The 17,087-nt window shown below is 40.0% G+C and overlaps 1 long non-coding RNA gene across 1 annotated transcript in view; it reads right to left on the bottom strand.

The window, feature by feature from the left end:
• Positions 1-1,936: 1,936 nt before the first annotated feature.
• LOC129644637 (uncharacterized) overlaps positions 1,937-17,087 on the bottom strand; it is a 28,549-nt gene continuing 13,398 nt past the window's right edge. Inside the window, exon 3 of the long non-coding RNA XR_008710901.1 lies at positions 1,937-2,140. This is a non-coding gene — a long non-coding RNA (uncharacterized LOC129644637). The remainder of the gene's footprint in view (positions 2,141-17,087) is intronic.

Here is a 17,087-nt window from a genome sequence, read left to right as displayed (position 1 = left end):
AACTGAAAAGATAAAATATTGCACAGGTCTGACTAATTAATTTTAAAATGTTTCTTTAAGATAAACAGTGCATCAACTATATCTCGAATGTCGTCACTTTGAATGACCAACTAAGCAGATTTACAGACAACTGCATGGCTAAAAAGGAATTATTTTGGTCTGTCTGTCAAAAGCCATTATGTCCAAAGACATGGGCATTATCTCCACCCACCCTGTAAGCAGTGGAACCCCCACTGATAACAAAGGAGATATACTCCATGTCAAGCATAATTCTTCAAAGTATTTTCTCATTTTAAGATTGGCTCAAAAGTGGCCTATTCCTAGTGGTCACAAGAAGGAACTGTCAGCATTCCATCCTTCAGACTGTAATTCAGCTGTTATACAAGTCACATGTTAGTCTTATCAGAAATCTGCTTTCTTAGCTTTTCTTTACACATTCCAACCTATCTTCACATACTTTGGGTTTTTTACGTTGAAATAAGAACTCTAAAACAGAATCGTTGGTTGCTGGTTTATACTTTATTAACCAGGTCTACAGCATGCATTTGATGAGTCTGAGAAAGGCTTCCACACCTAGCCAGCACCCAGCCCAGCCTGGCATGTGGCCCTGGAACAGTCCCTCTGCTGATGGGCATCTCTCTACAAGACTGATGCAGCCACTTTGAGGGTTTTCAAATTCTCAACTACAGCCCCTTGAAGAGCTGCAGAGTTTGGCCACAGAGTTATGCTCCCTCGGGTACCAAATTTGGAAGAAGGGGGCAAGCTTTTCTTAGGATAAAGGAGAAACAACACATCGGCGCAACTCGTTGATAACATTTCTCCCCATACGAAGGTCCCTGGAAATCAAGCTCCAACAGACCCACAACCCACAGTTTTTCTTAAGGATTCATTCATCCATTCCACAAATATTTACTGAGGGTCCACTACATACCAAGCATTATTTGAGCAATCAGGATGGAACATCAAACAAAAGAGAGAAAAATCTCCTTCCTCATGGAAATTACATTCCATATTTTGGAAGTTGATCCCTGGGTCAGGAAGATCCCCTGGAGAAGGGATTGACTACCCACTCCAGTATTCTTGCCTGGAGAATTCCACAGGCAGAGGAGCCCGGCAGGCTAGAGTCCATGCAGTCGCCAACAGTAAGTCAGACATGACTGAGAGACTAACACTTTCACTTTCACTTCTACTGCCAAAGGGGATTCATTCTCGCTTAGGCAGAATCCAGAGGTGCGGCGGGGAGGGGGGGGAGGGGGGGGGGGGGGGGGAGGCAGTAGTTACACCCTTTACAACAGATAGACCCAGGAGAGAAAATTGGAGCTTCTTATTATAAATAATAGCTAATACCCCAATAAAGGCTACAGCAACTGAAATGCTACATTCCCTCTCCAAAACTGAATTTCTCTAGTATTCATAAACATATAGCTGTACTTTTCTTTGGGAAAAAAAGAAGTATTTCAGAGGATGAATGGTTTGAACCACTTGAAGCTAAGTGTAAACAATCTGGTACTTATACTTAACTATTCTGTTTCTTAAGAGAAGTTAGCTGTGTTCACTACCTTGGAGGGGCAAAAAAAAAAAAAAAAAAAAAAACTATCACAGATGTTGGGAAAGTATTAAAAAAAAAGTAAAGTAATAAAATTATAAAAAAAAAACCACAATAATGTGAGGAATCATTCTCAGAAAGACTTTAAATCCTCTCTCACCTTCTAGCACATGGGAGGCCTAAGGATCTTTAAAAATACCTTGGAGGACAATGGATAATATCTCTTAGCACCTTGACTCCCCCAGGAACTCGAGATAAAAGCACGATGCTGGGGCCCCATCTTTCAGCAGTTTCTACTCTCTTATAGGAAAACAATTCTTTCTTTCTTATGTAAAGAATAACCCTTGTAACCATTGTGACTGAATTAATCTCGACATTTAATGAGGTATGGGGGCTACAGAGGCAATTTTTGAAAGAAACAGGATTTTATTTGATAAACTTAATTTGATTAGTATTCATGCTAAGTCCAAAAATAAGGTTACTCAACCAAAATGTAGCAAGGCAGGATCCATTTTTAGTTTCTTCCTAATCATAAGGCTCAACAGGAGAATAATAATAGGGAAAATTTTATCATGGAATTGGATCCCACAAAACCTAAGAAAAAGAAACAAAAAAATTGAAAAATACAAGTTATTCCAATTCTCCTTTTTCTGGATTCCCCTCTCCTTTTTAACACACCACGCTGTCTAGATTATGTATTCTCATGCTCTAAAAGGGAACCTTCCTATTGTGATATCTGTAACCCAAATATTTCTCTTAGGAATTTTTCTATATATGCATTGTTTTACATTGATATAATGCTTATTTTTAAAGTCTGTGGAACTCAATAGGTCATTGAATTAAAATTTTAGATGACCTACTTGAGACGGCAAATAAGTCATTCTTCCACAGGTAAACAAGCAGATTAAAATCACTTTGCATCCTTGATCAAAGATATCAACATTCAAAAACAAGGCTGACTGGGGGAGCAACACAGATATTCTATAACTTTATCACAGTCCACAGTTTGTGGGCCCAGAGTGGAACCTTTGAGTAACTCACAGGCTCCAGTGTAATGAAGGTTCATTCCTGTTTACACAGAGTCTACAGGTTTCATTCTCAAGCCCAACACTTAGCACCTGGAGAGTTCCCTGATTTCTTGACCTTGGAATAGAACTGCACTCAACTACAGGGAACCCAGCACTGGCTTGAGCACCCTCAGAGGAGAGACAGGGGAGCATTGCCTTCCTAGGGGAAGGACTCAAGAAGAGCTTCTCAGCTGTCTCTGGGAACAAGGAAATCTCCCCAGCCTGTTGACAGCAAGAGTCCTCACAAGTTCTTTATATCAGCTCATCCTAGGGGTTCACAGGATGCCTTCTGCTCAGTGACAAGGATTCCTCCCACTCAGCAGCTCTGGCCCACAAGGATCCAGTTTCACACACACCTGCTGAGTACTGCATGCTGCGTACACAGAATGCAGTAATCACCAACCTCTCCATAAAATTGGTCAATAGTAGCTGGTCTCTCCGTGAATAATTATGTGTGCTACATCACTTCAGTCGTGTCCGACTCTGAGTGACCCTATAGACTGTAGCCTGCCAGGGTCCTCTGTCCATGGGATTCTCTAGGCAGGAAAACTGGCATGGGGGGCTAATCCCTCTTCCAGGGGATCTTCCTGACCCAGGGATCGAACTTGCATCTCTGATGACTCCTCCATCGGCAGGCGGGGTCTTTGCCAATAGCGCCACCTGGGAAGCCCATTAAGTATAGGAAGTAAGCGAAATATATGGAACAGGATTATTTCATGGGGTTGAAAATATATCTAGTACTCTTTTTTCCAATTCCTTCATCATTTGGAATATAGAAAGGTATTCAGCAAATATGTCTTTGTTGGTTGGTCTATACCCAAAGTATCAAATCACTTTATGCATCAGATTTGTCCACAGAGTCATAAAACTCTGGTTCTATAATAAACATACATAAATGAGTATCCTAAAGGCTTACCCCTTTGAGCTCTAAACATTTCTTGCTTTTTTCAGAACCAATAAATAAACCACACAAGAAAAGTAAATGCATTGCTTTGTAGTAACTCCTTGTTTTTGACCCAAGAGAATATGATTCAATCTCATCTACCACTTTATTTACCAGACTTAACTTGGTAGATGTTGACTATTTCACTCTCCTCAAAAAGCAAACACTCCTTCCCCTGATGATATCCAAATTAATGTGTCATAGAGCCCAAAAGCATTTTCAGAAAGTTCAGAGAAAGTTTTGAGTAAGAGAACAGCTGGACTAAATATTTGGTCTCCTGAGGTCATAAACACACAGACTCTCAAATGGCAATGACCTGGAATGGTAAACTTAGTGTTTTTACTACTTATTACTTGATTTTATACGTAGAGATTACATTCTGAATGTGCTGGGAAAGAACTCATCTTTTACAGATTAGGAAACAGTGAATATAGACTCTGATCTCTAAATAATTGTGTAATTATATTTAACTGAATTTAAATTCACACATATGAAAATAGCACATCACATTATTTACAAATTCACTGAAAGTGAATCTTTATGCGTTATTTCCAAATTGCTTATATGACTCTGAAACTTTTAAACTTTACCTCCTTTGGAGAAATTGTTAGATTAAGATATCATCCTTCTTCTAAGCAAATGAGTTAGCTAAAATTTTCAGAAATGGTTTTCCTTTGGAACTATATCCTTACACCCTAATGTTTAAAGGAATCTTCTCTGACTTATTCTTCAGAGGCAAAATCATCATGATATAATACTGAAACCAGACATATTTCACTGAAAGTCTTTTTTTAATCAAAATGTTTATCAAGATAATTATAAAGTCACATGCAGTTATAAGAAATAATAGAGAGAGATTCCCTGTATACTCTTCCCAATTTATTCCAACGGTAACATTTCACAAAACTACAATACAATATCACAATCATAAAATTGACCTTGTACAATCTAGTAATCTTATTCAGATTTCCTAACATCTGTCCTCATTTGAGTCTGAGTATGTGTTTATTAGGTTTTGAATGCGTGCTAAGTTGCTTCAGTCATGTCTGACTCTTTGCAACCCTATGGACTGTAGCCCACAGGCTCCTCTGTCCATGGGATTCTTCAGGCACGAAATATTGGAGGGGGTTGCCATGTCCTTCTCCAAGGGATCTTCCTGACCCAGGGATCGAACCCATATGTCTTATGTCTCCTGCATGGACAGGCAGGTTCTTTCCCACTAGTGCCACCTGGGAAGCCCCCGTATCAGGTTTGTACAGTTTTATCACCAGAGTGGGTTTCTGTATCTACCACCACAGTCAAGGTACCAGATAGTTGCCTTGCCACAAAAATCCCTTGTTGATTTATCATTTTTTGCTTGGCAGACAGCTGCACTGTGGTGAATGAAAGTCACCAAAGTCTTGCCTGGTTTTCATGTATTTGGTTTTCACCCAAATGTGATTTTCCACAATTTGTTTTTCATAATCTGCCATCTCAGCAGGATCCAGATTACAGCTGCAATTTTTTATAATCAAGTCTTATTTTCAGCAGATCATACTTGCTGCACATCATTGTCAGGAAACGGAGAACAGAAACACTTTTAAGATGGCAAAAGCCATCATAGTCCCAAGACCAATAAACGTTCGAGTCCCCAGCAAAGTGGATGACCACCGCCCACATGCTCCTTTGCTCTTGGCCCTGCTGCTGTCTCCCTCTATTTCCATAACTTGTGTTATTCTATCCCCATCCTTACTTTCTTTTAAAGAGATATTGACAAGTAAAGAAAGTTGTGAAAGAAAGGAAACTTTTCTATTTTGAACTCCTAATATCAGAAGAATTTGAAGTCAAAACCAGCAGTTGATACAGACTAGAAGTTTGTTGTTGATGTTTAGCTGCTTAGTCGTATCCAACTCTTTTGTGACCCCATGGACTCTAGCCCCAGAGAAGGCAATGGCACCCCACTCCAGTACTCTTGCCTGGAAAGTCCCATGGGCAGAGAAGCCTGGTAGGCTGCAGTCCATGGGGTCACTAAGAGTCAGACATGACTGAGCAACTTCACTTTCACTTTTCACTTTCATGCATTGGAAAAGAAAATGGCAACCCTCTCCAGAGTTCTTGCCTGGAGAATCCCAGGGATGGCAGAGCCTGGTGGGCTGACATCTATGGGGTCATACAGAGTCGGACACGACTGAAGCAACTTAGCAGCAGCAGCAGCAGCAGCAGGAGTATAGCCCACCAGGCTCCTCTGTCCATGGGATTTCCCAGCCAAGAATACTGGAATGGGTTGCCATTTCCTTCTCCAGGGGATTTTTCCAACCCAGGGACTGAACCCACGTCTACTGCGTTGGAAGGTGAATTCTTTACCACTGAGCCACCAAGGAAGCCCAGAGTAGAAGATACAGGTAAAATCAAAAAGAGCAGAAGACAGGAGGATAAAGTGCAGGGTTGTAAATAGCCCTCCAAGTGATCCATCTTCATGTAGCCAGGAAGATTCTGGCAGAGCAGCAAATCTTAAAATGAAGAACATGGCAAAAACAGAACAGAACCAAACAGGAATGGAATATATAATTTAAAAACATAAAGACATTCATGTGGAGACTACATCTAAGATTCTCAAGCTGACCATTGCAGAGGGCTCCACTCCTACAGGCAAAGCTGAATTCAGAGAATGGGCTGCACTGTTTCCTTTGCACCAAGAGCATTTCTACATTTTCAAGGCCAGGATAGCCATGTCAGGACATCACATGACCTTGCCTATCTCAGATGGTGCCCTTCCTGGAAGCAAAGCCATCTTTGAGTGTTTCAGGATTTCATAATAGACTCTATTCCTGGGATTCACCAAAATTTAAGGTACTTTCTGAAGTTCACTTCAGAGAGATACCTATTTCCCTTTAGGGAACAGGCTGGCTGGTCCCACTAGAGACTCCCTGACTCGAACCTCATATAGGATGCAATCTGCTTCTTAGCGCCTCCCTCTCAGTCATTAAAAATCACCCAGGTGAAGTTTGTCCTCTGATGTAGTCATTCCTAATTGAAGTTTCCACTAATTCTACCCACTCTGGGAGACCTGGGTTTGATCCCTGGAATGGGAAGATGCCCTAGAGAGGGGAACGGCTACCCACTCCAGTATTCTGGCCTGGAGAATTCAGTCCATGACTGAATTCTGTGACCCCTATACAGTCCATGGGGTCACAAAGAGTCAGACATGACTGAGTGACTTTCACTTTCACTTTCTTTATCCCCTCTGCATCTCCTTAATTCTATTCACCAACTAAATGAACATGTACTGAGTACTTAATAGTTGTGCTGTGAAGAGTAATCAGTGAATAACATTCAATAGTATTCTTCATATTGCATGGCACTGATGCATATTCTTATTACATTTTTAGGAGAATTGTATAGTATAGCATATGTGTTTTCAACACCTTTGCTAAAAATTTCCCATATGTCTTTCTCCGTTGGCCTTACAAATTATTTTTATGCTAATTTAATACAATTAAATTATTAGTCTATGCTAACTCACCCAAATAAATAAGTATTCTAGGGCTCCCCTGGTGGTCCAGTGGTTAAGAATCCACCTGCCAATGCAGAAGACACAGGTTCGATCTCTGGTCCAGGAAGATCCCACATGCTGCAGGGCAACCAACCTCATGCATCACAAGTACCGAAGCCTGAACTCCCTAGACCTGTGCTCCGCGACAAGAGAAACCACCACACTTGAATGCCTGCACACCGCAGCTGGAGAAAAGTCCTCTTTTCTCAGTAGCAAAGACCCAGTGCAGCCAAAAATAAATAAATAAAAATGTTTTAAATAAGTATTCTATGTTGATTCATCCAACTTTTTTAAGCCATTCCAGGTCCATTGGAACTGCTAACAGTTTCAAAATTGAGATGTTTCCATTTTCAATTAGTTTTAAAAAGGGTAGGTTCTCCCCCAATTAATTCCTATAGCACCTTGAACTTCCTGGATAAGAGCACTGTCTTAAAATGGTCTTTCCACCTGCCCACTAACCCCAGTATAACAAGTCGACAAAGTAATGAATTGTTGTTGTTGTTTAGTCGCTCACTCTCATCTGACTCTGCAACCCCACGGACTGTAACCCGACAAGCTCCTCTGTCCATGAGATTTCCCAGGCGAGAATACTGGAGTGGGTTGCCATTTCCTTCTCCAGGGGATCTTTCCAATCCAGGAACCCAACCTGCATCTCCTGCATTGCAGGCAGATTCTTTACCACTGAGCCACCTGGGAAGCCCAAAGTAAGGAATGCGTGCTACATGCTAAGTTGCTTCAGTCATGTCTGACTCCTTGACTATATGTGCTGCAGCCCACCAGGATCCCCTATCCATGGGGATTCTCCAAGCAAGAATACTGGAGTGGGTTGCCATGTCCTCCTATATGCCCCTCATTCATCACTGCCATCCCAGCGGCCGGGGTAGGTAATCAGTTGTTAAATGAATGACCATAAGTCATTTTTTGTTTGCCCTTTCTGTGTGTTGTCTGGTTCAGACTGCTGACACCAGTATAAGCTGAACACAAAATTACTCCCACCAATCTGTTGGAAAGAAACTCAGCCGTGCCTTAACACACTTTGACCCTTTTCAATATCCTTTCCCAGCTGCTGTTTTCTACTCCTTGAAAGCATAACAAATCAAAGGACTTCTCTTTTTCAGTAAATTCTGAAAAATAATCACCTTACAAATCATGCCAGGTGAATCTCATTAAGCTCTTTTGATGCTGTTAATACTAATTCATAAAAGAAAATGTCCTAAATCCCAACTCTAACAATGACAAAAGTTCAGGGACTCATCTAATTCAACTCACAAAATTGGGCTACATTTCTTTTGCCATGAGCACAGCAAAAGGGAATCAACTGACTGAAAGAAAACAAAAGGGAGGGTTAAGTAATGGCATATTAAATTCGTTTGGGGGTGGGGGAGAGTTTCTAATGCTGTAACACAGGGATTTTTTTTTGACCTGACTTTCCCCATCTTTATTAATGACTTTGGGGAGGAGAAGCAAATAGCATCTTAATAACCTCTGCAAGCAAATCACAACTTCCATCTGTGCAGTGTTGTTAACATTCAGAGCTGAGAAATGAAACCAAGTAATACAGTCAGATTAGAAATGGAGGCAGGCAATAAAAATAAGATCCAGCCTAGTAAGGTAATATCTCTGTAGGGAATGTTATAAAACACCTTTCTGTAATGGAAGGAAGGTCCTTGTAAAAGTATAATAATAGAAGAGACATAGAACTGTTATAAGAAACTAAAACAGGATTTACTATGAGTGATGACAGCTAAAAAAAAAAAATAAACCAGTGGCTGAGATGTGGGTGGTACCAACACGGGCATCTGAGAAGTGATACGGGAGTCTCGAAAAGGACCCAGCAGACCAGTGTCAATGTTATGCTTGGCTCCTGGGACTTTGGGTAAGAAAAATACAGAATATTAAAGAAAATTTAGGAGATAGAAAATAATACGAATCAGGGATTTCCTTGGTGGTCCAGTAGTTGGGGCTTTACCTTCCAACACAGGTATATGGGTTCAATCCCTAATAGGGACCTAAGATCCCACACACCTTGTGGCCAAAAAACCAAAACATAAAACTGAAACAATATTGGAACAAAGGCCAGAAAGACTTTAAAAATGGTCCACATCAAAAAAAAAAATATTTAAAGAAAATAAGGATTAAACACCTTAGTGAATTATTTATGTGAAAAGATTAGAAAGGTCAGATCTGTATGGTTTACCTAAATAATGACTTCGGAAGATACAACTATCTATATAAAGCTACATAAAACATGAAATTAAGGAGGTAAAACAAAATTGAGAGGCAAAAATTATAATGTCTTACTTGGATGTGGTGATGGTCTTTCAACAGACATCAAGCAAACTCCACCATGGGCCAAATCAAAAGTCTTGCATTACATGATTGGGGGATATTTTATGGAACAAAAGAAAATGATATATTCTTTGTTTTTGCATAAATGAGGGCACGTTTTCCCCATCCTTCTTGTACTAAACACCTGTGTTACCTAATGTGTGTTGAAAATGTGAGGAAAATGTTTAAACCTCCATTCACACTCTTACAGTGGAATATTCAACACTCCTGCCCAAATATTTGTCAGTTGGGACCTATTCAAGTGTTGATACCAAGGCTGGTGTTGATATTATTACACCTTCCAAGAAGCTAGGGGGTTATTCTGTCATATATAGAATTTACTGTACAGAACAAAGAACAGTCAGAGTAGGGGTACAGGTGCTATTTTCCAGAGTTATTTCTTTGAATTCTGTTTTACCCTAACCTTTGGACCCGAAGTCACACAATGTACAATATGCCTTAATCTTTAATCATTTGTATGTATTTGACAATATAACTAAAATGAATTCTAATGAAACAGGTTCAATCTGTATATTAAAATCTCACTTTTTACCTAATACAAATTTAGGACCTAGTGTTCACCCTCAAGAAATTTATAGTCTTCTTAAAAAGAGTGGATATCTGTGTAAAATTAATTCACCAATACAAGGTAGAAAACAATCAACTAAATGGAACAGAGACACAGTGAGTCATTAGGAGTAAAGAAGCTGCGAGACTTGGGAGTACTAAACTAGCCCAAAGATTGAGGAAAAATATTCAGAAAAGATTTGAGCTCTTTATCGTTTGCTTGTTTGTCTTTTCTACAAATAAATATTCAGCACCTAGCCGATTTGAGACAACCTTTCAAATAGTTTAACTGTACCTCTTGAATACACTCATTCATGTGTGCGATACTTACCTGCATGCCTACCATATACCAAGTACTATTTTTAAAACGGGCGATACAGCAAAAAACAAAATTAAGTCCCTGATCTCGTGAGGATCACATTAGAGAAGGGGGGAGCTACCAGGAAAGACATTTTTTAAAGTGTATATGAAACATGTCAGGTTGTAAGAGGTGCTATGGAAAAGAATAAAGTAAAATAAGGGACTGCAGCTGACTCATTAGAAAAGACTCTGAAGCTGGGAAAGACTGAAGGCAAAAGGAGAAGAGGGCAGCAGAGGATGAGATAGTTGGAAGGCATCACCAATTCAATGGACATGATTTGAGCAACTCTGGAGACAGTGTAGGAAAGGGAAGCCTGGCGTGCTACAGTCCATGGGGTCACAAAGGGTCAGACATGACTCAGCAACTGAACAACAAAGGGACTAGAGAATGGTGAGGACACCATTTTAAATGAAGGAGTCAGAAAAGACTCCTCTGATGAGATGGCAATATTAAGCAGAGGCTTGGATAAAGGGAGAGAAAGTGTGCTATGGTGACGTTTGGCTCTTTTATGGGAAAGGAATTTTTTAATTTATTTGGCATGCAGATCTTCAATCTTCGTTGCAGTATGCAGGAGCCACAACTCTTAGTTGCAGCATATGGGATCTAGCTCCATGACCAGGGATTGAATCCGGGCCCCATGCAATGGGAACAGAGTCTTAGCCCCTGGACCACCAGGGAAGTCCCAGAGCCATGGGTGATACTTGGTGGAAGAGTTTTCCGAGCAAAGGCCCTGAGGCAGGAGAAGCACGTTTGCCTGGCATCTTGGAGGATTATCATGGAAGAGGGGGACTTGATTGGACTTGAGATCAGGGAAGAGTCAGGGAACAAGATGATCCAAAGCCTTGTTCACTGTGGCAAGTTAGTGACTTTTACTTTGATCTGAAAAATGATTGCCAGTTTTTAAGCATATGAAAATATTATCTGTCAAAAAAAATATATTATCTGTCTCAGAGAAAGAGAAATATCACATGACATCCCTTATTGTGAAATCTAAAAAGAAATGATACAAATGAACTTACTTTCAAAACACAAAGAGACTCACAAACTTAGAAAACAGAACTCATGGTTGCTGGGGGGAAGGAATAGTTAAGGACTTTGGGAAGGTCATGTACACACTGCTATATTTTAAATGGATAATCAACAAAGACCTATTGTATAGCACATGGAACTCTGCTCAATGTTATGTGCCAGCCTGGATGGGAGGTGGGTTTGGGGGAGAATGGATGTGTGTATATGTGTGGCTGAGTCCCTTCACGTGAAAGGGACTGAAAGTATCACAACATTGTTAATCAGCTAAACCTCAATAAAAAAAAAAATGCTTTGGGTATTAAAAATAAAATTAAAAAAAAAGAAAATATTATCTGTCTCGTGTTTCAAAAGGCTTACTCTAGCAGATGAGTGAAGAATAAAATGCAAGGACAAGAGTGAATATATGAGAAATGAGTTAAGAGGCTGTTTAATAACCCAGGAAAATGATGTACGGAGGGAAGTAGAGTGAACTCAATAGATGTGGTGAGAAAAGTGAGGTTCGAACATAGTTCAACAGTGTTTGCTGGTTGGGGTGTACAAAGTAAAGAGGAGTCAAGGTGAGCTTTTTTGCCCAGCAATGGGTAGCATGGAGTGGCCCCTTGCCAAGATGGAGAAGATCGAGGGCGGAGCAAGTGTAGGGGCTCAAGGATGTCAGTGAGGGAGCAGGAATCCTCCTGTGCATATGTAATGTTTGAATTGTCTATGACTCTTCCAAGAGGCAAGAATTAGCAGGCAGTTAGAGATATGAGCCTGGAGCTCAGGATGCAGTTGAAACTAGAGATACACATTTGTGTGTCTTCAGCGTGTAGGTGACATTTAATACCATTGGACTTCTTTGGGGATGAGTCTAGATAGAAAGAGGCTAAGGACTGAAACCTGAGATACTCTTGGGTTAAAAGATGAAGATTTCCTTTACATTTTGAACCTACAGAAACGATGATACAACAGTCAAATGCTGAAATGCTGCTCAGTTCATAGTAACACAAAATTCCTGTTTATCAGGTCACCAAGTGGCACTGAAAATTCAGAATTCTAGCAGGGATCACAAACAGAAAAGAAAAGTTAAAGTCTAAACTCAGATCAGTGGCCAAAACCCCGCCTTCCTTTCATGTATATGTATGCCTGAGTCCCTTCACGTTTTACCTAAAACTATCACAACGTTGTTAACTGGCTACACCACAATACAAAATGTTTTTGGTGTTAAAAAAAATAAAATTAAAATAAATAAAACCCTGCCCTCCTTGACCCTCCCATTAGAAAATATCAGTAATAACACAAATATATATTTATGCATCACAAGGTAAAGTCATAATACACTCAAAGATCCATTTTATCTACTGCACCATTATCATGGACCTATAGCAACAAAATAATTTGATTAAAAATACACTTCCATGGAGAAGGAAATGGCAACCACCCAGGATTCCTGCCTGGGAAACCCCATAGACAGAGGAGCCTGTCAGGCTATAGTCCATGGGGTCACAAAGGGTTGGACATGACTTGGCAACTAAACAACATATATATACACATAAATAATATATATGTATAACTTATACACACATATATTTATGTATGATATATATATATATATCACTGAGGCATTTTGCTGTACCTCAAAAATCAATACATTGTAAATCAACTATTTTTTCAATTAAAAAATTATTTCTCCTCTTCTCAAAAAAAAATAATATACTGCCACTCTCAAGCCAACAGCAGTTTATAGATACAAGACAAGGAGCTTGGTCTAAGGAGGCTAAAAAATAACTGAGAGAACAAGTAGATATGAAACTTGCAAGGAACAGAATCAGGCAGATAAGCCAGAAATGGTATAAGTGGCAACAAAGCCAGGTAGAAAGACAAAACCCAGGAGTGGACAAATACCAGAACACACAAGAGGTGGGGTGTGCAAAGTTCAATGAAACAGTCAGTCACCAGCTAACCCATCGAAGTTTAAGCAAGAGGAAGGTAGCCAAGAGGGAGAGGGAAAGGGGCGGAGGTCTGCAACAGAAGACAGGTGCAGGGGTGGGGGATCTACTTGATTACTTTGCAGAATGAGAGGCTCAGAAAATAACTGAAAGCCAGAGCTCGGAAGACTATCTAAACATATTAAACAGCTGGTGTTCGTGTCGGGGACCCGTGCAAAGTTTCTTTGTGAGGAATTGACAACACCATCACCTCACATCACATTTTTAGAAAGAATATAAATTGGGGAGGGACAGGAGGAATCTCTTACAATAAACGAAAAGAGTCTAAACACGGAGCAACCGTGGAAATGGAAATAAAGTGGACGTAAGAGATTTCTAGAAAGCAGAATAAACAGAAACTAGAAGGGAGAATACAGGAGAGGGTGGGGTGTAAGGAGACTTACAACTTTCCAACCTGAACAAGGTGGAAATAATAGAGACTACAGAAGTAAAAGGAATGGTCCCAGGGGTTGGGAGTAGAAGGATAAATTAGGTTCCATTTTGTACAGGAGGAGGAGGAGAAAATTCAAGTAATTCATTTTGATTGTTTAAGCCAAGAAAAAAAAAATTGAAGTTAAAGATTATAGAAGTGTCAAGAATGTTTTATGATGTTGAGACACAGAAAGCAGGTCCAAGAAAGCAAAACATTTCACATTTCTCTTCTGGTTAAAACAGAAGAAGAATTCTTCTGTTAAGGTTTATGATAACATACTGTTTCAATTAATCAAAGGTAGGCAGGATAAATTTGGCTATAAGTAAAAATACAAAAAAATTAGTTGCCTCTCTGGAAAAGGCAAGTCAGTATTTCCTATGGTCTTAAATCGTTCTTCAAAATGATGGGACAATTGTGATCCTATTTATTTACCTAGCCTTCTCCTTGAAAGATTAAAGATTTATACAAAAATATTACTACATCTCAAGGACAATAATATACTCCATTGCTAATCTACACAATGCTAAAAGTATAAATCAAGGGAATTTAAAAACCAGACACAGTGTTCTAAAGGGAAAGATTATTCCAAAATGCTTCTGCATGCTTTAGAATAATTTCACAATTAAAAGATCTCTGTACTTTCTAAAATCAGCCAATATTTTAACAACAGGTATCTCTAATAATAACAATACTAGAACTTAACAGTTTATAAAGCACTTTCATTACCTCCCTGCAGTTAAGAAAATTCCTATGGCTCAGTATATTCATGCATGTTAGAAAAATAACAGTTTTTGGAAGATGACATTTATAAGTGCAAATCACAAAATTTAAGTAATTTCTGACCCCTGCTATTGGTTTAAGCCTAGGAATTCAATTGTTTATCTTTCGGTCTGTAAATAAATCACAGAAGGCGGACCATCCCCGCTGGGAGCCTTGGGTAGCATAAGGCTCCAGAGGCAGAGGTGAAGGGTTGTAATTTAGTTCAATCATACATTTGAACTAAAGCTCTGACAGGCTTCAGCTCTAAGGGTAAGCTTGGCAACACAAAGAAATTCTATGAAAAGTACTGCACACAAAGAATCGATCCTCTCTTCTTAAGATACAAAATGTGAATTTTGTATCTCTAAAGAGCCAGTGAAATAGAAATTCCAAACAGGGACCTAAGTTGGACATGTAACTAACAAAATACCCCTCGTATCTATTGTGTAAAATCCTTCTTGATATTCAGGACTAACTCAAATAGTGCGATCTCCATGAAAGTGTCTCTGTTTCTCTCACCAGATGTACTTGCTGACTGCATCCTCTCACCCAGAGCATGAAGTATGTTCTCTGAGGTTTTCTACCTTTAGACGGTAACTGAGTGCCTATGGTCAAGGACTTCATGATTCATTTTGTGTCTCCCACTACAGTTGTCCTGCACCAAGCACACAAAGGATACTAATTAATGTTGGTTGAATGCTTTGAAGCCTTGGAATGCCACACGGTCATTGCAACACAGGTAATCATTTTTAAAAACATTTTGCAAGTTCTTTCGGTGTCAATTTTTTTAGATATTTTAATACTTCCAGTGATAGCAGCTCTTGCCCTTCCAAGTTAAATCTTATTTTAATTTAAAAACTGTCAAAAGTCATACAAAATCAGGCTTAAATATCTGAACAGCCTCTCTTCCTTCCCCCTTGATGCTAAGGAAAGGCCCTTTCTTTCCCGGGCAACTGCTTCATAAATAAATCTGTTGAATGAACGAACAAGTGAATAAGTGAAGTAAATGAGAGATGAAATTGTATACGGGTTTATTTATTCAAAAATGAGGGATATGACTGCCATACTGCTATCACTAGGCTCTGTCCTTACCTTGGAAACCCATGGCTTTGACAATGAAGAAGAAAGAACATAGAGTCCCTACCAGCCCCAGGTGCACTAAGACTTTTCCGTTTACCTTAAGAAGATGCCCTTGCAGGTGAGAAATAATGGAGAAACAGAGACCTGATCAGAAATGTAGGAGGAGATTTAATTGCCCATGAATTTGACTAGGACAGAAGAGAAAACTGGACTTAGAGCCTCTAGACTCTTGACAAGGCAATAACTACCATCCATCTCTAACATCTGCCATGGCCTCAGGCTTCAAATGAAAGGGCTTCCCTGGTGGCTCAGACGGTAAAGAATCCTCCTGCAATGCGGGAAACCTGGGTTCGATCCCTGGATTGGGAAGATACCCTGGAGAAGGGAACCGCTACTCACTCCAGTATCCTGGTCTGGAGAAGTCCATGGACAGAGGAGCCTGGCAGGCTACAGTCCATGAGGTCGCAAAGAGTCAGACATGACCTCAGGCTTTCTAATATATGCCACAACCTCAGGCTTCAAATAACTCAGCACTAATAATGCCTTGACCAGAGATGCCAGGGACTGCCCAGGGAGCCTTCAGAGCATCACTTCCCACTCTCCTGACCTGCCTCACTTTCCTTGTAGGACTTGCAGGGCCCTCCAGCATCACAGATACCATTCCCCAATGTCCTAACATCCAAGTCTAGCTCCTCACTCTCTAGCAAGCACCAAGCTTGATTGTGTATCTAACCTCTCAGAAGTCAACCTCAGAGTAAGCCTGGATGGAAAAACAGGGGCAAGGAAAATAGAAGCAGGGAAAGAAGGCACTGTAGTGGATTTACACACATGACCATATCTCATCCACATACCAACCCTATAAGGTATGTGTTGCTGCGACCAGAAAATGAGGTTCAAAGAGCTTAAGTAATTTGCCTAAGACTTCACATGTCTACTGAGAACAGAGCCTGGATTCTGAATAGTTATGAGACTTCAAAGTCCATGTTAGTTCCACTGTATGTGACCCTGAAAGGCAGCTTAAATCAGTAAGACTGACTTCATCGCACATCTTATCACCAGCTCTGAAGACCAAGCCAACAGAAGAATCTTCAAAATGCTTTATGAGCAATGGCAGCATCCTGGGAATAAGTTGATAAATGTGCCCAGTTAGTACCTGTGACTCACTTGAGCTTCTTCTCTAAACGTGAAGTCAGAGTAAGGACAAAGAATCCAAAGAGGAAGGGCTGAGGTGGGTGGGAGTAAAGGTCAATAAGGCTGAGCCACATACAGGTCAACCCAACAGATAATTTGGGGATTTTTCTTCCTTTTCTCCAGATAAATCCAATAACGATGTCTGTATCTACTATCTAAAATCAATTTGAAAGGTCCCCCTCCCCACTCCCATCTTAAGTGACTTTATAGTGAGCACATAATTCAACTTTAGTTCCTATATCAAAGTTATTTCTTTTAATATTTTTATAGTATCATTCAAAGCAAGT

The sequence above is a fragment of the Bubalus kerabau genome, chromosome 2 (genome assembly GCF_029407905.1).
Source record: "Bubalus kerabau isolate K-KA32 ecotype Philippines breed swamp buffalo chromosome 2, PCC_UOA_SB_1v2, whole genome shotgun sequence".
In the NCBI taxonomy this organism is placed as follows: domain Eukaryota; kingdom Metazoa; phylum Chordata; class Mammalia; order Artiodactyla; family Bovidae; genus Bubalus; species Bubalus kerabau.
This window is presented reverse-complemented; position numbering and strand designations above follow the sequence as displayed.